The 14,358-nt window shown below is 44.0% G+C and overlaps 1 protein-coding gene across 1 annotated transcript in view; it reads left to right on the forward strand.

Annotated features, from left to right (window-relative positions):
• The window catches only part of TNFSF11 (TNF superfamily member 11), a 38,481-nt gene that overhangs the window by 18,223 nt on the left and 5,900 nt on the right, over nucleotides 1-14,358 (forward strand). The window lies entirely within an intron of this gene.

The raw sequence follows: 14,358 nt of genomic DNA on the forward strand, positions 1-14,358 counted from the left end.
GACACAAGCCTAGTGTTATGTGGGCCGGAAGACATTTTTCCATAGCACATCTTCGGAGCAGACAAGTAATGTTTCTTTTTCCATTTGTAGTTGGGTTTTTGAAGCTGTTTTTCTTTTCCTTTCACATAGAATTCTGAAACCTCACCAACCACAGCTTGTGAAGTCTATCATAATGGTCTAGAGAATAAAATTTCTCATCTCCTCAATCTACTCTTCCCCTAGCTCCCCTGCCCTACGCCCCCCCGACCCCACATCCTTTCCCGTTGCCGCTTCAACACTTCCACATCACCTCAGCACTTGAGAACTTCAGTATTCGGCCTCTTTCCTCCCCAGTATTTATGTCCATGTCTTTAGAATCTTTCGCTTCCCCCTACGTGTAATGTATTATGGTGTTCTTCTCCCCAGTTTAGGGGGCTGGGATTGAGCCTACTAATTCCATTATACTCTCCCTAGTGCTTAGTACAGTGCTCTGCACATAGTAAGGGATCTATAAATACTTTTGATTGATAAAGGCAATACAGTCAGTTCTCCATATCACAGAAAACTCACGCTCTTGGGCTCACGCCTTGACCAACATTATGCACGTGACCCAAACCATTCCTTCTGACGTAAAAACATGTCTCATTGAAGGACTAACTACCCGATACGCTCAGTTCTGCCACATAATGTGCTTTCAAATACACAGTTTAACTAGAAAGTAATTGGGGAATTAGGGCACGTTTGTCTAACGAGACCAGCCTGTTTGGGTTCAGCCGACCATATCATCGAAGACACTACTTGTGCTCATGTATGGTATTGGAATCGGGGAGTGGAATGAGCATGAGTTTTCCTTAAGGCTAGGTTTTGGAAGAACGTTACCCCCGTGTTATAGATCTGGGTGTATTTTGATGTCCAGTTTTTAAAATGATATTTTTTTCCTTTGGCTTTTGTCAGCCTACCTAGGTTCTGCTGGACTTTAGCTCAGGCCTGCAAGAGTTCTTGGCCCCACGCCACCAGTTGGCTTCTTTAATAGCCATTTCTTGATTTTCTGGACATTCATTATAGCTCACTGAGCAAGCATTGGCCAGAATTACAGAGATGGGGGCCCTGGTACATTCCCCCAATGTACACTTTACATCTGGGTTAATATTTTCAGGACTGTTTCCACGTTCTCCAAAATTTTCCTGAAAAGTGATATCAGTTATCATATGAATTAAACAATAAAACAAATTAAAAGTAATTTCATGAGTCAGATCTCATTGCTATTTAACTCTGCGCCTTCACAGCACATATTAATGAGGCCTCTGACTTCTGAGACAGGTATATTCTGATCCTGTCTCCAGGTGAGGTTAGTGGATGACAAAGAGGAAATAGGAGTAGCATTTCTTGAGTGACCTCTTGGCGTGGTACGCTTTATTAGGCACTTGGGAAGTACAGGACAATGAAATGACACGTTTCCTACCTAGAAGAAGCTTACAGTGTAACAGGGAAGACAAGCATAAAACTTTACAACTTGAGTGGTCAAAATAAATGATTTATAATAATGATAATTATGGTATTTGTTAAGCACTTACTAAGTTCCAGGCTCTCTACTGTGAATGCTAGAGAGTGTTCAAAATATATACATGTGAATATGTAATCATGTAAAATATATGCGTGTGCATATATATATTTGCTAGAGTATGTAAAGTAAGTTCATAAGTATTGAAGTTGGATGAAGGGATGATAAGGCTCAAGGTGTTGAGAAATCCAGCAGGGAAACCTCATTGGAGGAGGTGGGATTTTTAGGAGGGCGTTCCATCTGTCTGATGTGGAGAGGGAGGGGGTTGATGTGGGAGTGAGGGGATGGAGGTGGGAGAATCAAGAGTGAGGTACAGCTGGAAGGTTGGCTTGGGAGGAATGAAGACAGTGAGTTGGCAGATTGAAGGGAACAGGGCAGAGAGGTAAGGTAGGGGCAGAGGGCGGCGAGCCTTGAAGCCCATCGTGAGGAATTTTGCTTGATGTGGAGAAACACAGAAAACCAGTTGAGGGTTTAGTGGAGAGAAGAGATATCTTCTCTGAGGGCTGAGTGATGCTTCAGGAAGACGAAATGTACTATAGATTTGAGGGTGGAGAAAAAGGCCGGAAGGTGAGAAGGCTAATGCAGTCATCCATCTGTGGGAAGGTCAGTGCCTGTTTCAGGGTAGTATTAGTCGAGCTGGAGAGGAAGGGCCTTGATCTGGAGCTGTAGTGCAGGAAGGATCCTCAGGAGGTTTTTTTTTTAATGGCATTGGTTAAACGCTTATTTTGTTCTATTTAAAAAGTGCTCCCTCTCCATTTCACATCATCTATGCTCTTAGATCTGTTCTCTTTAAGCATCCCACCCTCTGCCCCATGCGTTTATGTACATATCCACAAATTATAGTCTTTAATTGTCTCACCTTCTAGACTGTAAGCTTGTGGGCGGGAAATAGGACCACCAACTCTGGTATAGTATTCTCCCAACTGCTTAGTACAGTGCTCTGCACACAATAAGCACTTGAGAATTATGCTCGAGTGGTTACCTTTTAAAAAGATAGCGAAGTAGCATGGCCTAGCGGAGAGAGCACAGGATTGGGAGGCCGAGGGCTGGATTCTAATCCCGGCTCTGCCGATTGCTTGTTGTGTGACCTTGGGCAAGGCACCTAGCTTCTCTGTGCCTCAGTTACTTCATCTGTGAAATGGGGATGTAATCCTCCCCTCCCCAATTTAGAACACGAGTCACACCTGGGACGGGGCTGTGTTCAACCTGATAAACTTGCATCTACCCCGGAGCTTAGAACAGTGTTAGACACATAGTAAGCACTTAAAAAATACCATAATAAAATTCGGCCAGTGATATGAGTGCCTGCTATAGGTTGAACAGGCAAAAATCCTAAGCACAATCCTCCAGAACAGACTATTAAAGAGCACAGCCATACCTGAATCTCAGCATGTCAAGCACAGAAAAATGGATGTAATTTTTGGAGAAAAGTGGAGGGAACATCACTGAGACTATAAGTTTGTTGAGGGCAGGAAACACGTCTCCAACTCTATTAAATCGTACTCTCCCAAATGCTTAGTACAAGGCCCAGCACACAGTAAGTGCTCAATAAATGCAATTGATTGATTGATTGAAACCCCGTTGAGGATGCAACAGGAGATCTGCAAGCTCCTGATCTCCTGGGAAATAATTCCAGCACCATGGGAAATGGAATCATGCAAATACCTCTGCTTCGGAGGCACAACCACAATTGTGAATGATTGTGAACCGCTTCGCAAGTGCCACACTGCCTTGTGGACTGTCAGGGAAGTCTGAGGGAAGCAGAAGGTATGTCCACCCGAGAAACCCTACGCACGACCAAATGATTTCATCCGCTACGGAGGATTGAAAACTGCCCCTGAATTTTATCTTGGCAGTACACTGCTCACTGAAGAAAAGCGGGGAGAGAACAACATCCGAAGCCAGCCTGGCTTTTGGTTGACTGAAAAATAGAGCGGGGTGACAAAAAGACATCGGAATCCATATCAGGTTGACGCTGCCTAAGGCTGTAGAGGTGACTAATTCTGAACATCCGTGAGACCAGGAGACACGTTCAGTTTCTGGAGCGGTTCCGTCAGCAGCCCCATCAATGTGTCATACGGAATGACACATGGCAGGACAAGATTGCCAGTCATGAGGAGCTGGAACACAGTCATCTCAGTGACTTTGGAGCTGTGGTCCCAGCAACGCAGTTCTGCTGGGTAGGACATGTGAGAAGAATGGATGACAGGAAGATACCTAAGCAGCTCTAGTTGTGTCATGAACTGAGTGGGAGCACGCACATGCGAGAACAGAAGAAATGAGATAAAGACGTAGTGAAGCACAATCTCAACAATGCGCTATAGCAGTGAACTGCTGAGACACCTCTCCATCCCCCTACGTAAGACAGACTCTCCTGAAGCACAGCAATCCTAAGAAGGAGGATTACGTTCCACGAGCAAAGGCTTTACGGAGATTGGCTCGCTAAAAGGCGGGCTTGAAAACAGACAGGCCTCAGTGTGGGCAGGGAATGTTTCTTGTCTTGCGTTATGCTGTCGAGTGGTTTCCGACCCATAGTGACTTCCATGGACACGTTTATTCCAGAATGGCCCACTTCCATCTGCAGTCGTTCTGGTAGTGTATCCGTAGAGTTTTCTGGGTAAAAATATGGAAGTGGTTTACCGTTGCCTCCTTCTGCCAAGCAAACGTGAGTCTCTGCCCTCGACTCTCTCCCACGCCGCTGCTGCCCAGCACAGGTGAGTTTTGACTTGTAGCAGATTGCCTGTCACTCGCTAGCCACTGCCCAAGCTAGGAATGGAATGGATAGGCCTCTGCTTGACCCTCCCTCCCGTAGTCAAGACTGGTAGAGGACTGGAAACTCTCCTGGTGCGACCCTGAGAGGAAAGGAATGTGCCTACCAACTCTGATATAATGTACTCTCCCAGTGCCCTGCAATAAATAAGTAATAAGTAAGTGTTCAATAAATGCGATTGATTGGACAAACATCTTAAGGCAACAAAGATAATATCTTTAGTTGCAAACAATGTAGTGGGGTGTGGTGGTTACTCATTTTAAATATGGACAGGATCTTAGTGTCAGGAGCACCCTCTTTGAAAATTAAGAATGGCTATAAATATTTATGTTCCTACTGAATAACTGGAAAGGGATTTAGAAGGGTATGAAGCTTTTTAGAGCTTGGTAACCAAGCATTAGAATCGCTGAATCTGATTCTACTATGAAGAATAGAGCAGATTTCCTATTTTTTGCAACCCATGACTTTTCCTAGTCCCACAAATAGTGAGCAATTTATGTATTTTTCTGTCTGAAATGGCTTATTGTCCTTAAAGTGGACCCTGTTCTTTCTAGAGGGGCTGGATTAGCTACAAATAAAAATAGTCCTGATGGAGCATCGAAAATGTAAATGGTCCCCCACAGAAAAAATAGGGAAACCAGCCGGCAGTGTTGGGAAATCGCCGAACATTGGGATGATAATAAAAAAATACCTCTAAAGTTGGCGGACTATTAAAAGTCGGGTTGAGGAGGAGGAAAAGAGCAAAGGAAACCTCAAGTGATCTAGGGTATGTCTCCATTGGATTGTAAGATCCTTAATGATGGGGACCATGTCTTTCCTTTTATTGTATTCTCCCAGGTGCTTAGTAAAGTTTCTGGCATAAAGTAAAATACTCCTGAGTGAGTGAGTCTCTTCAATTGGTAGCATTTATAAAAATTAGTAGTTAGATTTCTTTTCAAATCAAGTTCTCTTCGACAGAGCATATGTTACTTGATATGTTCCTATGATGTTTTTCTCTGAAAGGGATAGGAGCCCGTGCAGATTTAAGCATTGCAGTGGGATTTCCACAAAAAGCAAACAATGTGCACTGTTCTCCCTGATAGCAGCAGAGTAATTATACTGTTGGTCACCATGTGAAAGAATAGATACTTAAACAGACCTGCCAATAGCTTTACTTTAGATTTGAACAGAATTTTACTGGAGTCAATTCATTTCCAACTTCGATAATATAAGGGCAACAGATATCTGTGGAAGAGCCAGAAGGATGATTAAAGAAATATAGGCTAGGATTAAGGAGGAAAGGCTGTTGTAGAAGAAAAGGCTGAATTTTAAAACCATTCTCTCCTGGGGCCTCTTTCAGCGGTGAGATTTTGTGATGCTTATCTTTATGTGGATTGCGTCTTGAATATTCATCTTGAATATTCCTTCCCAACTCTGGTCGGGAAGTTTCTCAGAAAAGTTAAATTGGCCAACCTTTGGGAAAGGAATTAAAATGCTTTTGTAACCTGACAGCTTCTTAAAGTTCTAATCAGCAGAGCTGTTAGGCACACTTCATCTCTCGTCTGATTTACGGGGAAAAACACAAATTGAGAAAACAAGGCACCCATTCATTATCTCTTAGCATCTGGATTCATTACGGCTTGTGGCCCCGGAAAGTTTCTTGTAAAACCACAAGGAAACTGGGTTTCTGGGGCACTAATGTTCCCGAATCAAGATGTTAGTCATGCAGTGGTTTTCTAATGGGATTTCGTTGCCTTTTGGAAATTTTGGAAGCTGCAATCCAACACTTATCACAATTAACTTTTTATAAAAGCGCTCTTTATGGAGGGAAGACCCACATCATTTTAACATAAAACAAACATTTCCTTAATGGTTGCTGTATGACAACAGATTAAGGTTGTTCACAGTGTATGATGATCCTGATCGTATTGCGTTGAAATGTAGTAAAAGGCCAGAGGAGAAAACTGAAGGGCTAGCAAACTGTAGTCCAGCCAGTGATATTGAGAGGGGAAAGGTGATCTTGGAGTGTAAGGGAAAATATTACAGAGAGGCGAATATCCCGAGGAAGGAAGTGTTGTGCCTTGGAGTGGGAATTTCATGCGTTTGTATCTTCAGGGAAGGGAGGAAGTATCATCCTAGCAAGAATTTATTCCAAACAGATGAAGGGCCCGTGGGAGGGCTGGGTTTTGGGGATTAAGGAAGCCACCCATCCTTTGTGAGACAGGGGAGAAGGAGAAACATTAGTCTGGTATAAAGTCCTGGATTCTGAGGACCGGGAGCTCGGCATTAAATTAGAGACCTTGGAATGGGAGCAAGTTCCAAAGTGAAGAGGAACTTCCTCGAGAACTGTGACCACTCTTGCGAAAGAAAGGGACATCCCATGGGAATGTCTTCAGCTAATTTGGAGAGGGGTTTGGAAGTGAAAGGAGTGCCTCAAGAATTCCATTCTTACCCACCTTCTTCCAGAAACTCATTTTTAATTTTTAACCTCACATCCACTCAATTCTTTGGAAGATACTTTCCTGACTGTGATGAACACCCATGAGTAATGTACAAAGTAAATCCTCATTTCCAACTTTCCCCATCTGCTCTCTTCACCCGCTACTCCTCAGCTTGCTCTTCTCATTTGGCCCCAGTTAATCTCGCTAGATTTTTAAAATGGTATTTGTTAAGCGCTTACTGTCTGTCAGATATTGTGCTAAGTGCTGGGGTAAATACAAATTAATCAGTTTAGACACAGTCCCTGTCCCCCAAAGGGCTCACAGTCTTAATCCCCATTTTACAGATGGGGTAACTGAGAGACAGAGAAGTTAATTGACTTGCCCTAGGTCACACAGGAAGCAATTGGTGGAGCAGGGATAAGAACTCAGGTTCTTGGACTCCCAGAATATGTGATTCTCACATAACATCCTTGTGCTCAAGCTGTAACCCCGATCTGGAACTCCTTACCCCTTCAAATCTGTCTCGTATTTCCTCCTACTTTGAGGACGTCTCTGCTTGGATGCCCCACAGACATCTCCAGCTTAATATGTCCAAGACAGAACGTCTCATCTTCCTACCCAAACCCTGCCTCCCCCTGACTTTCGCATCACTATAGACAACACTCCGTCTCACAAACCTCTGACCTTGGTATTAACCTCGACCCATCTCTCTCTTTCAATCCACATATCCAGTCTGTCACCAAATCCTGTTGGTTCTTCCTTCACAAAATTTCTAGGATCTGCCCTTTCCCCTCCATCCAAGTTACTACTATGCTGAAGCAAACACTTATCAAATCCTGCCTTGACCAATGCATCGGCTTCCTCGTGGACCTTCGGCCTCCTGTCCTTCACCTAACTCCAGTCCTTCACCTGGATCGCGTTTCTAAAAAAAAAAAAGTTCCTATCTCCCTACTCCTCAAAATCCTCTCTAATGGTTACCTATCTCCCTCCACATTGCACAGAAATGCCCCACCCTCAGCTCTAATACTCTCAATCAAACTACCCCCTCCTATTTTACCTCAGTGATTCCCTACTGCAACGTAGGCCACATGCTTCGCTCCTCTAACACCAACCTCTGTACCTCCATCTCATCTATCTCTCTGCCAACCGCTTGCCCATATCCTCCCTCCGGCCTGGAACTCCCTCCTCCTTCATTTCTTTCAGGCTACCACTCTCCCACTTTCAAAGTCTTATTAAAATCACATCTCCTCCAAGACGCCTTCCCCAACTAAGCCCTCATTTTCCCAACTCCCTCTCCCCTCTTTGTCACCTTGGATCCGTACCCTTTAAACAGTAGATATTCACCCCCAAACTCAGTCCCACAGCACTTATGAACTTATCTCTAGTTCATTTTAATGTCCCTGTATCTCCTTCCAAATTGTACGCTCCTGGTGGGTGGGAGAAACGCTTACCAACTTGGTTATGTTGTACTCTTTTACAAGCCTCTGCATGCAGTAAGTGCTCCATAAATTCCATGGATTGATTAATGGATCGATAAGTAGAGCCAGTTTCAGTGTAACAGACTTTCACATTGACAAACCCAAAGTCCCGTAGGTTTTGTAAAATAAGTGTTTATTGTGATTAAAAACAGTTAAATAGCAGTGGTGGTGTGTTAGTATAGTATAGTGTGTCCCTCCTCTGGCACATAGTAAGTGCTCAATAAAAGATGTTGATTGGTAGCAATCATAGGCCAATTTGGAAGAAAATCATATTAGGGTACTCTCGGCACTACATTTTTTAAAAATGGTATTTTTTAAGCAATTACTATGTGCCAAACACTGTTCTAAACACTGGGGTAGAAACAAGTTAATCAGGTTGGGCAAAGGTCCTGTCCCACATGGGGTGGTCCTAGTCTAAGTAGGAGGGAGTAGGGTTTCACCCCAATTTGCAGGCAAGGCACAGTGAAGTTAAGCGAATTCCCCAAGGCCGCAGAGCAGACGCGTGTCAGAGTTGGGGATTAGAACCCAGGCCCTCTGACTCCAGCGCTATTTCCACTTGACTGAGAATCAACATTATGGTAATGTGGTATCGTTAAGGGGTAAAAATGAAAACATTGCATATATCACAAAGTGTATGAGCCCAGCACTCTAGCTGACAACCGGGTGTGGGATCCTCATTCAGATAATAGCCAGGTGACTGTACGGCTTCTTTCAACACTGCAGAGGGAGGTGGCCAGCTGCAACTGGTAGCTGTGGATTCAGCAGTATCTGCTTGCACAAATTGCTTTTGTCCCTCTGTTTCTGATTGACAGGAATAACTTGGGTTGCCTTGCATACTAGGATTTCAGACTATTCAGTATAATCTTGCTTGGCCCATAATAAATATTCAAGTACCATTGATTAATTTTCTGACTTGGATAACTTTTTTTTTTATAATTGTTAGGGGGGGGGGAAATACCTTCCATTGTAGCCTAACCCTCTCAGTAACTTCATCTAAAGTTCATGTCCAAGCAAGCTCAGGTAACTATCCTCCACTCCTGAAATGGAAGTTTGCCAACTTTGTTTTGGAAGAACTTAGTTTGCATAGGAGAGCTTACAACTTAAACATTTAAACCACCTCAAGCAAGTTGCCGGTGCTTCGCAAAAGTTGGTGCACCTGCAAATGCATATTTATATAATAATAGGTAGCCAGACCTTTAAAATCTATATCCTATTTCACTGGGGCCTGAACTTCTCAATCACCGGCTTCAGTCACTCATTCCATCGTGTTGATTGAGTGCTTACTGTGTGCAGAGCACTGTACTGAGCACTCGGGATAGTACGGTTCAACAGTAAATATACACATTCCCTGCCCATAGTGAGCTTACAATCTAAAGGGCTAGATAAAGCTATCTTTTGTGTACTTCTTTATTAGAGGACAATCTTTAACACTCCTGATGGTACGAAGATTCGTAGCATAAGCTGCGAACCAGGGCACCATAATGAAAATGAAATATCAAGGAAAAGTAAACTAAAGGAGCCAGGCTACATAAGAGCACTAATGGATAATAAATTAGAAGAACCTTATCGATTCCCAGTTGGAAGTCGTTCTTACTTTTGGTGTGAGTCTCTGGAAAAAATAGATTTTTAAAAGGAAAGCGTGCAAGGATTTTTTACATCTCCAAGTTGCCAGAAGATGGCAGTGGGTCATAAGATTGCAGTTATCCGCACTTGGCTGCTCTTTTTAGAGGCTGCCTGTCTGTAATGCATTCTTCTTCTCCTTTCCCGGGTTAAATGGAAAATATCTTAGAAATCAGAAGCATAAATGGGGTATGGACTGGTAACCTCCTGATTTTATAGCCTTATCAAATTTGTTGGACATTAACTCCAACTCCAAAGGTGACGCTTACCATCACACACCATTTTCAGTCTTCTACCGAGCGGTGACCGGCTGAAAGAGAAGCTGCAATTAAAAAAAAATCCAATCTAGACTGCAGGTGTTATTGGACAGAAGGGGGATGTGTAGTTAGGAGGCTTTCGGCCAAGCAAGAAAAGGTAGTAGGGTGTGTGGTTTGCCTGGCTTTGTGGAATATGGCTTCTCAAATTGGAAACCGTCCCTTGATTTCTGCCGGGGGGCCGTCACCAGGTTAGGTTTCAAAGCTGCCTACTGAATTTTATGCAGATCTATGGGCATGAGGGTTGGGGTTGGCAATATTCATTCAATAGTATTTATTGAGCGCTTACTATGTGCAGAGCACTGTACTAAGCGCTTGGAATGTAATTGACAGCACTATTGGTCCAGAAAGTTAACTGAGCAATGTCCTATTGCTTTGTAGCTAAATTCAAATGAGGATAGATGACACAGATCTTTTTTCCCCCCTAATGTGGGTTGCTTGTAAAAAGCAACATGGCACGGTGGATAGAGCACGGGCCTGGGAGTCAGAAGGCCATGGGTTCTAATCCCAGCTCTGGCCCTTGTCTTTTGTGTGATGGTGGGCAAGTCATTTCACTTCTCTGTGCCTCTGTTAGCTCATCTGTAAAATGGGGATTGAGATGATGAACCCCAGGTGGGACAGGGACTGTGTCCAACCCGATTTGCTCGCGCTTAGCACGGTGCCTTGCACATAGTAAGTGCTGAACAAATACCATAAAAATAAAAAATAAAAAGGGTGTTGGGGATTTGCTTAAAGAAGATTCTACCCAGTCAAAGAGAAGGAGAGTCTGTAATCAGCAATTTTGGGGCAGAAAGAGCTCACTGAGGATCTCAAATATTCCCAGAATTGATTTTAATAGGAAAAGAGAAATACTGGTCAGGTGAGCCAGGGGAAAAGCAAAGTGTACCTTGCCTGCGAGCATGAGTTCGTTCGATCAATCACATTTATCGAGTGCTTACTATTCATTCAGTCGCCCTATTGAGCTCTTACTGTGTGCAAAGCACTGTTCTAAGCACTTTTACTAAGTGCTTACTATGTGCGAAGCACTTTTCTAAGTCCAGAGTTGGTAGACAGGGTCCCTGCTCACAACGAGCTTACAGTCTGAGGAGGGAGGGGGAAAGAGACATTAATAAGAAAGAATTAATTACAGATTGGTATATAAGTGCTGTGGAGCTGAGGGACGAGTGACTGAAAGGAGCAAATTCAAGTGGAAGGGTGATGCAGAAGATAGAAAAGAGGAAATGAGAGTTTAGTCAAGGAAAGCCTCTTGGAGGAGGTGTGCCTTCAATAAAGCTTTGCAGGTGGGTAGAGTGAATGTCTGTCAGATACGAAAAGGGAGGGCGCCGCAGGCCCGAGGCAGGAAACGATCGAGAGGTCAGCTATAGTGGTTCAGTGAGTAGGTTGGCATTAGAGGAGCCAAGGTTGTAGTAGGAGAATGATTGTAGGCAAGGTAAAGCTGATGGTGAGGAGTTTCTGTCTGATGCAAAGGTGGATGGGCAACCACTGGAGGTTCTTGAGGACTGGGGAAAAATGGCCTGAACATTTTGGTAGAAAAACGATCCAGGCGGCAGAGTAAAGTATGGACTGGAGTCGGGGGAGACAGGAGGCTGGGAGTTGAGCAAAGGAGGCTGGTACAGTAACCAAGGCCGGAGAGGATAAGTGCTCGGATTATCGTGATAGCAGTTTGGATGGAGCGGAGAGGCTGGATTTTAGCAATTTTGTGATTGTTGAACCAATCTTTAGTGATAGATTGGATAGGTGGGTTGAATGAGAGAGGAGTCAAGGGGAAGGATAAGGTTACGGGCTTGTGAGACAGGAAGAATGGGGGTGATGTCTATAATGATGAAAAGGAGGGGAAGGACAGGGTTTTGGGTGGGAAGAGAAGGCGTTCTTTTGGGGACATGTAAATCTGAGGTGTCGGCAGGACAATCAAGTAGCGATGACCTGAAGGCAGGAGGAAATGAGGAACTGCAGAGAAGGCGAGAGGTCAGAGCTGAAGATTTAGATTTGGGAATCATCCTCATAGAGACTGTAGTTGAGACCATGGAGCAAATGAGTTGCCTATGGCGGGGGGGGGGGTGTCAATGGAAAATGGAAGGAGACCTGGAACTCATCTTACATTTAACCTTGGGCAGCTCATTTAACTTCTCTGTGCCTCAGTTTCCTTATCTGTATGATGGAGTAGACTGAGTCTCATTTGGGGCAGGGACTATGTCCAACCTGATTATCTGCATCTAACCCTGAGCTTAGCTCAGTGCTTGGAACATTGTAAATGCTTAGCAAATATCATTATTATTATTCTTATTACATTATCTGGGACTAGTCCTCTCAACCTAAATATAAAACCAAAAATGATACGCTCTAGGTTATGTGGCTTTGGAGAGCATACTTAACCCTCCGAATTCTCAATCTGTACTCAGAGGATGCGGCGATATTTCAACAGCAAATCCAGACAATTATTTTTCCTCTGGAAATTATGAAACACCGATCCCAGTCTCACATCCCGACCAGAGAATGCCTTTTAGAAATGAGGAATTTTTTTTGGATGTTCAGCTGATTCAGCTACTACAATATCTATTTAACTTACAGTATTACCTGTATGTTCAGGCCTGCAAGAATGCAGTTGCCAAGTGCTGGCTGTTACTAAGTAACCTGGTCTGATTACTGTGGGTCGCCCACCTACATGAAGCTCAGTGTCCTGTGGTTTCCCCCGGTAATGAATAAAATGCGACAGTGACATTTAGAAATTCCGTTGACTTTCTTTCTTCCCTTTTGCTCTGGAGAGATAATAGAAGCTACAGAATGAACGGCAATGAAGGGCAATGAAGGGCAGTATACATTAGGTAGAAGTCTTGTCTTCGAATTCAAAGGACATTCTCTCTCTTTCTCTCTGGGTGCGAGTCTCTTTCTCCCAAGAGAAACCAAACAGCCTACGACTCTTTTCGCACACACCTGGTATATTAAATTTCCAGTTCATCATTCAGGAGTATTTATTAAGCACCTGCGCTGTGCAGATAACTGAACTATGCTTGGGAGAGTAAAGTAGAAGTAAGAGACAGGGTCTCTTAAGCACGGCCTCTTGAAAAAGCATGGATCTGGGAATCACAGTTCCACTCCCAGCTCCGCCGCTTGCCGGCTGGGTGACTTTGAGCCCGTTACTTAACTTCTCTGGGACTCAGTTACCTCATCTGTAACATGAGGATTAAATACCTGTTCTTCTTCCTGAAATAGCTGTGAGCCTCTTGTCCAACCCGGTGAGATTGAATCTATCCAAGTGCTTAGTACAGTGGTTGGCACCGAGTTTAAAAGCATTTCCTTTAGCTTTTAAAATGATCACGTATTCTAATTATTTTCCAGTTCAATCACCTCTCCACCTGTGTGTCCTCCATCTTGGTCGGGCAGGCAGAAGCGGGCTGCAGTTGTTCCGTTTCTGCGCTTTCTGACATCGGGGCTCCAGGGTCTGTGGGATGGATCCTGAGGTCACAGCACTGCTCTTCCGCAAGGGAAGGTGGGCGGGTCAATCAATCCATCAATGGTATTGAACGCTCACTACGTGCGGCGTGCTGTACTAAGCGCTTGGGCGAGTACAACAGAATTAGGCGCATGTCTTCTGAACCCACTGAATGATGGAAAAGTTGTCACTCTTTTGGCCAATGGGAGTCCTAACTGAAGCCCAAGATGTAGGCCCTTCCAGTAGCTATGGACTCTTGGTTCTCCTGTTTTTTTCTTAATTTGCTTGGCCATCTCTTTCCCACTGGATCTGCTTCCCCTGTGCTCTCATCCCACCCCGCTCTGAGGCTGTGAGCCCCTTTTGGGCCAATCGTACTGTCTAATTCATGACTTTTCCTCAGCTTTGCTTGCCCAACAGGTAAAATCAATACAGACAATCCACTTTTCACTGTCAGTTCTCCTATAGTGCAATAGTTGTGTTCGTTTCTTCTTCCATTACATCTACTCGTGCCTGTTTGTGGTTGCATTATAGCCCAACAGTCATCCTTTGTGGGAAAAGCATTCCGTCATTCTTCAACGGTGTCCCATCCAAAGTGCTTATTGAAAACTTGCTCTGCGGGAGAACTTATTCCCTGTTTAAATCACGCCCTGTTTCTATCATCTGCGATGTTTCTACTATCCGAAGGAGGCTGTAATGTTTGATGTTCAAGCCAGTCTCCTGTGGTGAATTCATCCAACCGTTGACAAGCTGCTTCATAGAATTTTAATAAGAATAAAGGCATGACCA

Source organism: Ornithorhynchus anatinus, chromosome 20 (genome assembly GCF_004115215.2).
Source record: "Ornithorhynchus anatinus isolate Pmale09 chromosome 20, mOrnAna1.pri.v4, whole genome shotgun sequence".
NCBI classification, from domain to species: domain Eukaryota; kingdom Metazoa; phylum Chordata; class Mammalia; order Monotremata; family Ornithorhynchidae; genus Ornithorhynchus; species Ornithorhynchus anatinus.